The sequence below is a fragment of the Ananas comosus genome, linkage group 22 (assembly GCF_001540865.1).
Source record: "Ananas comosus cultivar F153 linkage group 22, ASM154086v1, whole genome shotgun sequence".
Taxonomy (NCBI): domain Eukaryota; kingdom Viridiplantae; phylum Streptophyta; class Magnoliopsida; order Poales; family Bromeliaceae; genus Ananas; species Ananas comosus.
Window position 1 is genome coordinate 5,701,586 of NC_033642.1, and position 12,535 is coordinate 5,714,120.

The 12,535-nt window shown below is 39.3% G+C and overlaps 1 long non-coding RNA gene and 1 pseudogene across 1 annotated transcript; both read right to left on the minus strand.

Annotated features, from left to right (window-relative positions):
- Window positions 287-1,348, minus strand: LOC109727485. Its single transcript, XR_002220783.1, has 2 exons — window positions 1,202-1,348; window positions 287-457 (listed from the first exon to the last, which is right to left on the minus strand). It is a non-coding gene; the product is annotated as an uncharacterized LOC109727485 (long non-coding RNA).
- On the minus strand, window positions 1,977-5,311 carry LOC109727549 (annotated as a pseudogene).

Consider the following 12,535-nt stretch of genomic DNA (forward strand, 5'->3'; position numbering starts at 1 on the left):
TCTATCCTATACTTTCACTTGCGTTGCTCTGATACCACTTTATCTGTCACGTCCTGCTATCGCCAATTTGGTCGATCCGGGCCCGTACACAGACGCCGAACGGACAGAACCTCCTCTGTCCGCCCAAGGCTCAACAACAACGAGTACATATATAAAGAAATAAACAATTTTCCAGGATGACATTTCAATATACATGGCTTGCACGAGGGCAAGCAATAAGCACAAGTGAAAGTAACTAACTATAAATGAAATTCATTGTCATTTAAAACTTTTAAACTGAACTGAATAACTGAAACATTTAGTTATCTACATGCTTTATAATACATTCATTTACATGTCTCTGTACATCAAAATGTATCACGTGAACTCAAAATGGTATACCACTAAACACTGGTGTCTGCTAGCTAGGCTGCAAGGCTCTTGCCGCGATCCTCGGCCACAACGCTCGCACTGGAACCTGTATGGTTAGTGGTGTGAGAACTACTAAAAGTTCCCAGTGGGTTCGGCCGTCGACCTCGCCGACTCACCCACTAGATCTATTCAGGCATATGTAGACAAAAGAAGTAAACAGAGAGTAACCAACTATAACATGTAACTACTACAATGCCTGTACAAAACTGAAAGAAGCAATATATGAAAACTGTAAGCATGCATGCATGCTTTTACTGAAATTACCCAATCCATTGGTTAACCCTTGGGTTAACAATAACTCACTGACACTATCCCAAATATCGGGGAGACGCAACCTGCACCCGACGGGACTGTCAACTGGGGGAGACGCACCTCCTGGTCCAGTAAAGATGACTACTCCGGAGCTCATCGTTCAAGGAGGAGCGACCTACCTTGAACCAAACGAATGTGAGTATGATCTGATCCTCCTTTAGAGGATTCAACAATAGACAATGTCACACTTTAACTCTAACTAGCTCTTTATGCTAGTTCACAATTCCATTTCTCGATGCTAATCAAATCTCTAGTTAGAATGTCACCAAATTTACTATTGTTATAGTCCATACATTCATAGGGTTCTATGTCCACATTCTAATGTTCGTATGTTCTTACAATTGATAAGAATTCAAATATTTAATGATCACTTGCACGATGCCAATACCCTATAATGCATGACTACAAATATAAATATGCTCAATGAATTATCATAGACATAAAAAGTGATTCAAAGATTTCGGATAGCACCACCCACCTGTAGTGGTGTCAACAACTAGAATCCACGTCTCGAAATGCGTCGACAACTATCTCTCGCGACTCAGTGCAAATAGAACTAGAACGGTCTCTACCGTAATTAGCGTGTCGTCGACCTGTCAGAACGTCAATTTAGACTTTCGAGCATGTTTAACTTTCATTTATAAGAGAATAAAAGAAGTTAAACTGAAATCACAATCCTATTTCTACAAACTGGCATTAGACCTTTACTTAGATACATAATACACAACAGCTTTTTAACTAGGCCTCATATGCATTTTGGAGCCTTAGAAATCTAAATAACTCATAATTAATCACTTCTTTTAAACAGGGATTAACATCACTATCATTCAAAAATTAAAGCTAATCAATTTCAACTTTGCTCCAAAATCTGAAATTCACCAGGCCTAGTTCTCAGTAGCTAGTCCCAACTCCAATTGTTAATAGAATTCAATGCTGAAATTCAGTTTCTTGAATTTCTGCATATGCTTCTCAACTCGGGAGTATCTTATAGTACTCATCCTTACCCAATTCAGGTATGGGTACTAGGTACTATGCATATCTGGATTAGAAGTTTCTCTAAGTTAGTCGCAGCTCACTAGAGCTCCTTTTCAGCTAAACTTTCAATTCGACAGCTCTAGCAAGCCTTTAATTCAGCTCAACATTAAATTCTGCACTGATGCTGAAATTTCAGCATACACACACCTTAATTAAATCATTTAGAGGCTTCTTTTATGCATATTCTATGATCCCAGCTGAACAGTAAGCTATCTACCTCAGTTTCCAAGTTTCCTTCTGCTGGTTTCCAATTCAGCAACTTCAATCAACCTGGAACCCAGGTCTGCCAATTTCAGTAGCAAGAAATCCTTCTACAAGTCATTTCTAAAGCAATTAATTGGACTATAATTACTTATAGAATGATACCGAAACAAGCTTACCTTAATTAGGTATTCTACCAAGGTGTTCTCAGCTTCAACAACTCGAAAATTCTGCTTCAAGGTCTCTCTCAGCTGCAGTTCCTATTCGGCAGCTCCAACAGCACAAAGCTTAATTCCACAAGTTTTTCATCACTTAGAATCTCCTCTTAATCTATTGTAATAATTCCAGCTGAGAGTTAATCATTTACCTCAAGCTCCAAGCTTCTTTCCCAGTTGTTTCTTGGCTCGGATCAACAGAGGGCTTCAATCAAGCAACAATTCTTCATTTTCTTTCACCATTTCAGTCTCTACTGAAATTCCCTGCATGCACATATCATTCTACCCATTACAAACCTCTCTTAAGTCGCCACCTACATCTTAACTAACATAGCCATCACTTGCCTCAGCTGGTTTTCCTGCTCAGATCAGCTTTCTCTCCTTAGCCCGCAACATCCAGGCTGCGCACCCAACTCCTTAAGCTTCACTTAGCCTCAGCCTAATGGGAGAAGAAGAAGAAACGAGATGAAAGAAATGAAGGGGAATGGAACTTCTGGTCTTAGACAGGTGTAATTCCACTAAGGTAAGCTGAGAAGCTCAAAAAATTGCACTTTAGCCCCTCAGAATACTGAAATTGCATTGCTAGGCAATTGCTGCCCGCAATTGCTGTACCGGTACAAGAATGTGTACCGGTACAGGACAACAGCAGCAGCATCAGCAGTTGCTTCAACTCTCTTCTTCTCTTGGTCAACTCATTCCAATTTCATTTGAGCACATCCAAAACATGTCAAATGAACTTCCCAAGCTACCAAATTAATTTGGTAACTTTTAATTCTCAATTTTGCATCAATTTGATCATTTTTTGACCAAGTTGACTAAAATTTCAGCTTTCGAGTAATCATGGCAATTGGATGTCTCTAACAACTTCGATTCCATTCGTGTCTATTCTCACACTTCCAAAACATATCAATTGCTGTTCTCAAGCTGCTAATTAAGCTTAGAAACACTTAATTTCCATTTTAGCATTATTGTGGTCAATTTGATCACAATTAACTTATAATCCAATTTTCAGTCTATTACACCGAGTGTGATGATGAGACACGATTATAGATGGAACATTCACCGTTATATAACATGTCCCAACAATGTTGTCCAACCTGTTAAATATAGCATGAATAATTATCAATCATTGTCGTCTATCGTATATTAGAATCCAACAAAACATTGATTGAGGTAGGTCAAGATATACCTGTTGTTTATTGCCTTTCATCTTCAACCGTCGTACAACTTTATCGGTCATCGACTCTTTTCTTTTGCTTTGCGGGCAGCCTTTACTGCGAACAAGTAGTGGGCTCAAAACTCTCTGGTCGTTACTTCTATCATCCGACGCACCATTCGAAGATGTTGCCGCAATCGGCGAATATTCAATATCATTGCTCCCCTTCGATGATGAAGTATTTTCTAATTTCGTCTTCAAATCTCGCAATGTACGTAATGCTACTTTACATTTCTCATCAGACTCAGCAGCTATGTCTACAATGCCATACATATTCCTACATACTTCTTCATATCGATAAATTTCAGCGGTGCTCCCTAAGTTCTTATGCCATGTCTTCACGTGGGTATACCTCCGTCTGACGTCCTTCCTCCATCGTGTTAATATGTAAGAATTTGGGACAATCATCAACTTCCTATGAATTAGGACGGCAATTGAATGTCGACATAAAATACCTTTGTACTCAAATAGACGGCAAATACAACTTACTAGAAAACTAGCCTCATCAAAATATACTGTGAAGGGTACATCTTTACCTCCGTCGCCATACTCATTTACTTGATAAGAATATACACTGCCCTTCGAAGACAGTAAGGAGGTCTCACAATGCATTAATTCCTTCAACTCTGCCTAAAATTCTCTAAATTTCGCAATCGTGTATACATCTTGAAATTGCTTCTCAAATGCATAACGGCTGATACACGGGATAACTGAGTTGAATGATTTGTAGTCTAATTCAGCTTCTTTTTCAGCTTTATTCTTTATTGCGCTTTCATACTGCTCAACGAATTGTTTTAATGAAGTTTTCGAGTTCACATACCCATCAAAAAATGTATTCATACTTTCGCTACGCTGTGTTGTGGACATTGCAGCCCAAAATGTATTCTTCATATAAACTGGTATCAACTTACGTCTTTCCTCGTACAGGCCTGACAACCACTGATTATTTTGAAGTACGTAAAAAGCTATCATTCTCTTCCATTTTTCCTCAAATTCAACTTCTGTCGGTGATTCATAAATAGCATCCATCATAACGCTCTTAATGGAATGATATTCGCCATAGCTTCTTAGCTTCTCCGGTATCTTCTTTGTTATGTGCCATAAGCACCATTGATGCCGAGTATCAGGAAAGACACGTGCGATAGCATTTTGCATCGCTTTATCTTGATATGTGATTATTGCTTTGGGGGCACGATCGGACATGCATGACACCAATTCTGAAAGAGCCATACAAACGATTCTGTATCTTCAGTGGAGAGTAGGCCGCATCCCAACAAGATCGATTGTCCATGATGGTTAATACCAACGAAAGGAGCTAATGGCATATCGTACTTATTTATTAAGATATGTCGAGTCGAAAGTAATTACATCTCCGAAACATTCATACGCCGCTCTACTCTGAGCATCTGCCCAAAACACATTGCGAAGCTGAGAATCATCGTCTAGATCTATGGCATAAAATAGTTTCCATTCTTTCTTGCATTTTTCTAAAGTAATTACAAATTGCTTCGCCGTCACCTTCACCTAGTCGTAACCGACGGACTTTTTCAATATAATTATGAGCGTCATTCTCTCCAAATGTTAAGTTTTCATACCCACCTGCCTCAACAGCGATGGAATTAAAACTTGTATTCAATCTGATTCCAGCACGATCATTAAGATCAAGCCGTCTCTTAACGCTTGGATGTATAACTCGATTGTAGAGGAAAAATCGAGACTTATAAGAACTTAGGACGTGATTATGCTCAAGTTCCATTTTGCTTATTACACAAGATGAATTCGCATTTATTACCACATTTATCCTCGCAGGACAGTTCGTCTTCACCACCAATGGACGAGGATGAAGATTCATCATGGTCTGATTCATTTTTCCATGACGAGAGCATGCGATTATTACATAAGTAGCCCTGCCATCAGCCATTTTAGTTGTCCTCTTTACAACTCCAAATCCTAATTCTTGTGTATAATGCTTATAAAAATTAAAAACGGCTTCAAAATTGATAAAAAATATTTCAATTTCTGGTGCTGAAATATTTACATCTCTGACCTCACTGTTTCTTTTTTCATCCATCTCAAAAATGTTCAACTCAAATAATTAGTCAACCCAGAAATTTAACAAAATTGGTCCTCTGTAAAACATTATATGGAGTTGGAATGCAAAATTAGTGTAAGGTACCAGACTTCTAAAATTATGAAGTTACGGTTTATATTGGTTTGGAGAGCCAGTTGAATGGTTCCGGTGAAGTTCGGGAGCATTCGGGCGTTTCGGTGTGCGTAGGCGCGGAAACGGGACCCGAAAGGCTATGTTGGGCCGTGAATTAAATTCAGCATTAGCGTGGATGAAAAGATGGTTTAAACATGCTCGAAAACATGTTTGGAGGGTCTCGGTTCGATTTGAAAAAAATCGGAGGCCAAACGAGCGAAAACGGACCCCGAAAGCTGAAAAAGCTGAAAATTTGGCTAAGTCTGGAAGTGCTGAAATTATGGACCTACGGGGACCGGTCCCTCAAGTCCAAGGACCGGTCCCTTATACAAAAAAATGGCCCCGCAGAGGCAGTGCATTATTTGCATTGTTGAGGGGGTTTCTTGCAAAACTGCCATATGTAGAGTGTAAATGAGAGGGTGGGGACTTGTTCCTCTCATTTCTCTCACCCTAACACACACACTCTCCCTCTCTCTCTCTCTCTCTCTCCAGAATAGCTCTCTCTCTTTCTCTTCAAGGAGGAAGACAAGGTGAGGGAGGGATTGGAGGAGAAGGAAGCTTGGAGAAGAAGCTTTACCTTCATCTTCTTCTTCTTCTTGTGCTTGGAGCAAGCTTAGAGAGGTAAGCTTTTGTGTCCATCAATGGTAGAACTCTAGGGTTTCAATATTAAGCTCTAGAAATGGATTAGATGGAATCCTAGTATGCTAAATAGATGGAAAATGCTTGATTCATGAATCAATTTGGAGTATTTTGCTATAGTAGCATCTAGGGCATCCAAGAGGGGGTTTTTGTAAATAGTTGGGTTTGATCTCGATTGACCCTCTGTAAACCTAATTGCTAGGTAAACGAACGCGTTGGCAAAGTCAGTTCGGCGATTCGTCGAGCTTACGCGAAGTTATGAGGAAAACGGACAGTTAGAGCATCGTTTCCGCCTGGAGGGCCGAGGCGATGTTCAAAAATCGCGAGATCGAATCTGGGGCATCGTGACATCAAGATAAAGACCTTTAATCTCCGGACTGCGGATTCGTGGTCGTTCGATGGCCGAGTGCGAGTTCGAGCCGAACCAGGTGGCGAGTGCCGCGGGAGGCATATTGCAAATGGCTACGAGCAATCGGAACGCGAATCAAGGTGGGTTGTGCTTACTGAAGCGACTAGGTCACCTACATGTCAAAGTGGACTATGAGTTCTCGTTGATGCATATGTGTGGATACAATGGCATTGTGATTATGCTAGATGGAATCGTATGCATGTAAATCTAATTACTTGGTTTAGAGATCTATACATGTGGATTTAGATGCTAGATGGGGAATATGTATGCATGATGGCATCATGTGATAGTTGATCATGCTAGTTGCTAATAGCATAACAATGCATTGGAATATGTATGCTAATGGATAATTGCATGTAGATGCATTGAGAAATACATACTAGATGATAATGGCATATTAACATTATGAAGATGTATACTAGATGTATATGCATGTTGGCTTCATGGAATATATATGTAAATGCTAGATAGTGGATTATGCTAGTTGATAGGGGCATAGTGATGCATTGAGAATAAATGCTAGTGAATAGATTCATGTTGACATGTACTAGAACATGCTAGAGCATAGAAATGAATGTTATCCTATTGCTAGATTATGCATAGGCATGTGGCATCTAAACCTAGTATTGTGAACCTAGGATAGATCGAGTGGTATTAACCTAGTGTCATGAACATAAGTTGAACAAGTGAACCTAGAATCAAGATCTAGGTAGAGTGGCATCGAACCTAGTGTTAGTAAACATAGGTCGAATGTGAACCTAGTGTCGTGAACCTAGGATGGTTGTGTGTGTCGGTTGTGTGTGTGGCATTAACCTAGTGTCGTGAACCTAGGATGGTTGTGTGTGCCGGTTGTGTGTGTGGTATTAACCTAGTGTTGTGTTGTGTGTGCCGGTTGTGTGTGTGGCATTAACCTAGTGTCGTGAACCTAGAATGGTTGTGTGTACCGGTTGTGTGTGTGGCATTAACCTAGTGTCGTGAACCTAGGATGGTTGTGTGTGGCATTAAACCTAGTTTAAAGAACATAGGTTGTGGATTGAACCTGGAATTGAGTAAACCTAGGTTATGTGATAAAGGTGTTGATAAGAATGACATATGAACATAGTGTCGTCAAACATAGGTTGACATCAAACCTAGTGTTGTGGAACCTAGAGTTAACTAAACCTAGGTGAGTGGCATTCGAACATAGTGTAAAGAAACACATTGATGCAGTGAACTTACGGATAGGTGGGTTTTCCCTAGAAGTGGCATATTGAGATGTTACCCGCTTCATTTATTTCTTTTTGTCTTAAACTTTGCTGGAAATGTAAATCAACTAGGATTCGAACGTGAGACCTCGAGTACCAACAACCAAGCCTTTTGCCACTTGCGCTAGCGACTATTAGTTATGTATATTTTAATTTTTTATATTTTAAGTCTTCTATTTCAAAATTTCAAAATTTTAAATTTCAAAATTTTAAATTTAGATACTAAATATAAATTTTTAATTTTGAAATATGAAATTTAAGTTTCAAAATTAATAGTTTTAAATTTGAAATTTGAAATTTAAAATAAATTTAAAAATTGAAAATTTAAAATTTGAAATTGATNATATATTAATAATTATATATTAAGTAGTAATTATATTTAGTAACAAGTGCTGCTAGTTTATTATATTTAGCAGTATTCAATAATTTATGCTGCTAATTTATCCTATTTTGCAACAATAATAGTAAATTGCTGCTAAATAAGTAAATCTAGCGGCAATTATCAAGTATTGCTGCTAAATATATTAATTGACATGATTTAAATAAATATTGCAGAGAAAATATTGCGGCATTTAGCAATAAGTGCTGCTACTTTATTACATTTAGTGTCATTTTTTATAAAATACTGGAAACTTCGGCGGCATTTACTAATTTATATTGCTAATTTAATCTATTTTGCAACATTACTAGTAAATTGCTGCTAAATTATTTAATTTATCGGCACTTATCAAGTAATGCTGTTAAATATATTAATTAGTGTTATTTAAATAAATACTGCAAAGTAAATACCGCTAAATCATAAATTTGTAGTAGTGGGTAGCGCCCTACCCCCAGAGACCAGAGATAGTAGTACCCCGAGTCAACATAGCTTAGGGGTGTAGTGAAAGAAAAGAACAAAAATGTATTAAAGAAATAAATGATGTAATAACTTGATCGCATTTGGAAGTTGATTGTAAGAAAAAATGAGATGTAAAATATATGATTGTGAATGCTTGTAATAGCTTAGGATATGTTTATATTGTTTGATACCTTCCATTATGCAATCAGTGTACGAATATTGTTCCTGTTTGGAACCTATTGTATTGTACTGTTTGTTGAGCCTTGAACGTATAGGGGAGATTCTGTCCGCAGTACAGAGGAAACCCTGTCCGTTCGGCGATGTCGGCGGTCCGAACCCGGCCAAATAGGTAGCGGGTCTCGGGCTGTGACAATTAGAATAATAGTGAGCAGGCAAAGTATTTGTTAAAATTTATACATCTAAAGATTCTACTATGCCCTAATAATACATTATCTGTTAACTAGTAGATCATAGACCAAATTAGTGATAAAATTCATCAAATAATTCATCATAATAAAAAATTATTAATTAACTAAAAATATTCTACAAAATATTGAAAATTAAGTGAATCAATGAGTTCAAATAAAGTAATGACTTCTTAATTATCTCAAATGGCAAAATGCGTTCAAATTAAAATAAAATTTCTACCAAAAATTTATACGTTATCTTCAACATGGATATTCCAGAGCACAATATTTACATCAACTCTATTACTCAATCAATTGACTCTAGGATGTACATCTAAGCATCTACCAACTGAATCTTACACAAAGCACTATAAACAGAACTGTAACACAACATCAGTTTACTAATAGACAACAAACCATGATATCATTTGAGGATAAAACTCAAAATATTGGATAGTGATCAGGCTAGCTTGGAAATCTTGACCACAACAAAGCAGATGCATATTTTAATAACTAATAGGATTATTAATTACAGAAAAAGAACAGTTGTAATCTATGATCTCAGGACTGCTCCCCTGTAATCTTCCACAGAGTGTTCGAATTAGACATCTCATACCTGGTTGTATATGTGGCAGGGTTCAAATAGAGAACCATTGCCCTGGATTAAAGACATCGATGAACAGAAAAAAAATTTAACCCCTAAATTTATCTATGTCTAATGCATTTGAAGCCAAAAACCTACACAAGCAAGTAACAAGAAACCAAAGTGAGAAAGAAAGAAATAGAGTAATGTACCTTTAGCTAATGTGGCTCCGATTCTTCTTACCTCGTCTCTATCGGCCTGCTATTGCTGAAGAATGAGCCTCCTTAGCATGCTTCGTTCTAGAGACCTATCTTAAAATGGATTGTGGTTCAGAAAGTGTTATCCATTTTCACAACCACAAAAATAAAGGAAACAAAGTTTCTGTAGAATGACCTGTGCAAACAACTTGAAAGAGTTTCCAACTCACTGCTGGCTTTGTGTGGGGCGTACGTGCGGATACATCGTAGCTTTACAACTCCAGTCGAAAATGAAAGAGGAGACCGTGAATATGGCCGCACGGCAAAAGTTCGCCGAAAATTGGAACAAGAATGGAAGAATAGAAACAGAGAGAAAGTAGAGACGGAGAAAAGAGGAGATCGGCCTCTCGCTCTCTCTGTTTCTCGCACAGAGCGGTTGTTTCTCCCTCTTTCGCGCCCTCGCCCCTCACGCTCGAGCTCTCTTCTCTCTCTTTCTCTCTCTCTAGCTCGCAGGCAACACAACTCAAACAAGAGGGAAAGGGTAAGGGAAACAATATGGGATGTGAGGTTAACACTGTTTTTTTATTGTCTCAAAAGGCTATAATTTCCAGCCGTTAGATCCAGGGTTGTAGGATGTACAACTTAAGTGGAGTTGTACAGGTAGACTTTTTCTTGGTGAGAGTGCACCTATGAAATTAGCCTTTTTTTTATTTAAAATAAATTAATAGATGTTATTAGTTCGCTTACCTCTAAATAATTTGAGTATCATTCAATCAAATGTCGAGTATTAAATTAATCAACTCAACATTGTCGATGACGATGAAGGACAACGATGAATGAGGTGCCTTTGACAATCTAGTGATGTCGACCATGAACAAAAAAGATGTAGACAAAAAATCAAGGAATGCGGCGGTGGCGGTTGTGTCGAAAGACGAGATCGAGAATCATGCGAGAAAGAGAGAGATCGGGTGCGTGTGCAAAAGGCATGCATGCGGATGAGGTTAAATGAGATAAGAAGAGAGGATGGCCAGCAGAAAAAAAAAATTACAAGCCTTTCTATTAATTAAAGTTGTATAATTGTACATAAAATTTTAGACTTTTTAAATTAAACAAAAAATCCTATTTTACCAAATAAATAAATAAAAAAAGACTTCTTCGGTATGTCCGCAAAATGTTCTCCAAGACCGTAAGATCCACTGCCGACTGCTCCTACCGTAAGGGTGTTAGATGGGCCGGGCATCCTATGGACCACCCAGTCGAACACGAGTGGGCCCGGCCGTGGCCCGACACGGATATTGTAGATATCGTGTCGAGCCGGTCCGATCTCCTATACTGGGCCGTGCTGGCCAAACCTTTCAGGCCCGTCGGCCCGACATGCACGACCCGCAATAGGTCTGCACCGTGCTAGGCCGACAGTTTGACCCCCAGCCCATCCCGGCATGACACGACCCATGTGGGCCATGCTTGTCAGGCTAGCCCGCCCAGCCCGCCCTAGACTAGCTTGTCGGGCCTTGAAGCTTGGCCCGTTTGGATGAGAAGGGGGAAGACCTTGGGATCCCTTCTCCCAAGGTATGTCCTGTTGTTACGGGTCTAATGACTTTTTGTCGAAAAGCCCGCGCAGCGCTCGTCTGTCACCTGCACAAACGAGCCAGCCAAACCGTCCCGAGGCACAACTTCGCAAATTGGCAACGACCGAGAATTGAGAGCAAGCACGTAAAGAAATCCTGCAAATTGGCACAAACAGCAAGTATTTTATTGATAACGAAAAGTTAGACTATAAGCGAAAGGCACACGACTTGACTTGGTCGGGCATGGCCGGTGAGGGCAAAATGATCACCAAGACACTACGCATTTAGCGAAGTGGACTTACTTAATACGTCTCACCCAACCTTCCCGTACTACCCCATATTGGCGTCTACCCATTTGGTACCTAGGGGGTACAAAGGTGCTCATCGAGGGGTACGTTTTTCCCGCTCCGCACACCCATGGGAAAATAGGCCACCGACCTATGTCCGACACGCGTCCGGCTCAATCCGTCGCATAAGCGGCTATCGTTAGCGAAATACCTATGTCCCCTTGGATGCGTAGCACAAGTGAACCCGCGGGTAGCCAACCGGATGCCAATTTACATGCAATGCCCATCCAAAATAAGGAAAATCCTATGTCGAAGTCTTGCCCGACACAACATTTACAGACTCTTTACAAACTCAATGTTATTGACAAAGTCAGGACCGTTGACAACTAAAAAGGACCCTGACACTATGGCTGACCTTGGGCTCTTCCCAAGGTCCGCCACAGCCTTGGGCCTCTCAGACCTTGGGAGAGGAGCAACTTTTATCTCTTTTGGACCAAATTAGCCTCCCCTACGGTCAAAATTTGACTATCGGGGAAGGCAATTTGGTCCAAATATTTTTATATTTTAACATATTATAAATTTAATAAAATTTTAAAAGTTTTTATTATTTTCTAATAAATTTTATAGTTTAATTTTATATATATAAATATTTTATATTTTAAAAATTTATTGTATTTTAAAGAAAGCAAATGGGCGGCTCGTAACCCTTCGTGCCAGGGCCGTACCGGGCCTGAGTTGTGGGAAAACTAGCACGGCATGGCCCGGTCTGG